The sequence below is a fragment of the Sinocyclocheilus anshuiensis genome, unplaced genomic scaffold (assembly GCF_001515605.1).
Source record: "Sinocyclocheilus anshuiensis isolate Anshui unplaced genomic scaffold, SAMN03320099.WGS_v1.1 scaffold272, whole genome shotgun sequence".
NCBI classification, from domain to species: Eukaryota; Metazoa; Chordata; class Actinopteri; order Cypriniformes; family Cyprinidae; genus Sinocyclocheilus; species Sinocyclocheilus anshuiensis.
In genome coordinates this window covers 121,631-124,487 of record NW_015554117.1, presented here as the reverse complement: position 1 = coordinate 124,487, position 2,857 = coordinate 121,631, and the positions used below count along the sequence as shown (strand labels likewise).

General features: G+C 38.9%; 1 pseudogene; it reads right to left on the bottom strand.

Moving 5' to 3' along the window:
- Positions 1 to 796: 796 nt before the first annotated feature.
- LOC107669917 (galactose-3-O-sulfotransferase 2-like) overlaps positions 797 to 2,857 on the bottom strand; it is a 14,070-nt pseudogene continuing 12,009 nt past the window's right edge.

Sequence of the window (2,857 nt, the reverse complement as noted above, 5' to 3'; positions counted from 1 at the left end):
TAAAATGGAAAATCATTTTCATAAAAATTAGATGATTTATGTCCGAACAGAAAGTACAAACAAGGTAAACAAGACATAGTCTTCTAAGACAATTAATCACACTTGATTAGTATTGTCTCACACCATATAATCATAGCCTGTGATATTATGAAGTGCCAAAACTATCAGGTAGCCTACATCAGGTATCAGTGGTTTTGCTGGAGGGTAATGCAGAATAGATGTCATGTGCAGACAAAATATTTTAATCAAAACGTAGATAATAGGCTACCATTCCTAACGAATATTGTTTAATTAAGCCTTCTTTTTTAAACAAAAAAACTAACAAACTGTAGGCTATCTAACAAAATGCTGTCATATGGACATCATTAATGATACTGACATAAACCTTGGTTCATTTCGATATGGATATCACTAAAAATAATGATAACTTTTAGTTCAGTAAGTGAGGCAGATGTTGATTCAGTGCCTCGCTGGATTCAATTCAGTGAACAATTCATCAAACCTGTCTTTTTGAACGATTCATTAAAAGAAACGGTTCATTCTTCAATGACTCTGGTTGGGCTCCAAGGTTTTGATTCGCTAAACTGAACCTGCTCATAAGAGTCGTTTGCTCTGGAATCAGACTACAGTCACGCTGTACATTTTTGATTCACTAAAAAGAACCAGCTCATAAGAGTCATTTGTTCGTTAATTGGACTACACTGGTCTCGCTATATGTATGTGATTCACTAAAAAAAACAATCATCTCATCGTAAGAGTCAATGGTTTGTCGCGCTGTATATTTTTGATTCACAAAACGAACCGGCTCATTCGAGTCATTCGTTCGTGAATCGGACTACACTGGTCCCGTTGTACTGTAGGCCTGTGTTGATTATTACAAGCAGTCCACGAGAACTCAGTAGCAAAACATATCCGTTTGTTGCATCACTTTCGACCCAGACAGCAAACTCAATTTTGCAATTCAGGTAAAATATGATTTCTTTTGATGTAGCACTGCGAAGCTGCTGAAAAGTGATGCACAAACTGCTCACTGGGTGGTAATGCTTTAAATCTGTATAAAGTTGCATTGTGATGACTACAGTTGTTTAAAGCATTGTAAAAAAAAATACATTTAAACCGTACTGAATGGAACCTGTGTAAAAGAAAAAAAAAGAAAAACCTGTGTGAGCTGTGCTTCATACATTACTACACTATTTACGATGGACATTGGAGATTTTTAGCCAGCCAAATCTCGTTAATGTGTTCATTTCTGACAGCTCCTTTGAGTTATCTATTTTTATTCTGAGTTCAAATTGGTTAATTCATCTCAATAAACTAGATTTTTGTGGTTCCTTGTGTATGTTTGAGTTTATAAAGTATGTTTGTGTGGAATGTTTATGTGAGTTTCTTTTATTTCTTTATTCTTATAGTGTTTTGTTACATCAAAATGATTTTGTCTCTCATTATGAACAACAGAATTAGCTAAACTGTGTAAGCTGTTCATCCACAATGACTTTATTTGTATTGTTATGTGAGGTCAATATTGCGCTTAACAGCTCTGTGCATTGCAGTGCTTCTGGAAGCCGCAAACTTTTTTGCAGCAACGGCACGCTCATCTGCCAGCTGAGGGAACTGTTTGGTGTACAAAGCTGAGGTGTACTGTAGTTCAGGTGTAATCAACCTATGACAAAGCTGACGAGTGTCATTATTTAACTCCAGTCGGAGGTTATAACCTTGAATAACTGCTGCGCCATACTGAAACGGCTTCAGTGATGAATCCTGGACCTGCGCAGGATCTACTGCCCCTCCTTCCTGAAGACACATTTTCTCAAGCTTCCTCCTCTTTGCACTCAGAAGTTCAACTTCCTGTTGGAGCTTCGCCCGCCCAAGTGTGGAGTCTATGCGTTTCCAGAAAGTGGCATTAAAGTGCTGGTACAGTCGCCAGTCAAGTGAATTCCACTCTTTTACCCACTCTGCGATCTCTGCGCTCAAGGGCCTGCGAGAGCGTTCACTGCGGCTGTTGAGGCGGAAAGATGAAACATCATCCAGTGACCAGCAGAGGGCGTGTTTTAGAAGCACCAGCGATTCATCGAAATACTCCGAGATGAGGATCAGCGGAAAGTCGCGTTCCATGGCGGCGATGACCTCGGCGCTACGTCTGTCCAGCTCGGTGTCGTTCTCGGGTGCTGTATTATCCAGACCAAAGTCAAAGGTCAAAATGTTACGTGCATAGTGGTTATTAGGCACAGAGGCATTATAACTCCGCCCACCCTGGATCAGGAACTCCTCAAGGCTTTTGACAGTACGGAAAGCTGGGATCGCTTTGTAGTAAACAAACAGGGATTCCATCATCGACACTGGATTCCGAAGAATGGAAAAGTAGAATGTGTCTTTAGGCATCACTTTCCTCACCTGCAAGTCAGAAAAGACAATATGAACTTATGAATACAATCTTCTATTCAGCTTTCCATCACTGTTTAAGTACAAGCTGATGAAATATTGACCTCTTGCTCTTTGTTTCAGAGTCATACACACATCCCAACTGAAATTCCATCCCAGAATGCAAACTACATGCTACCAGTGCAGATGTCCTCTAAATAATTCAGATCTGCAACTGCCTACTTTCGTCTAGCACTGGGTGCTTCATCTTCCTCTTTAAAATGAAAATAGTCAGTTGTTTCAAATGATTTATGTGCTTGCTAAGTGGTCTATGCATATCTAGGATTGCTTTCACACCACAGTCTTGACACAATTGCAAAAATATTCACCTCAAAGGTTATTGATGGTAATTGCTTAACCAATTAAATATAAGGCAAAATAAATATAACATTAAAATCACAGAATAATCAATACAATTAAAAATGAACATTTTTATATA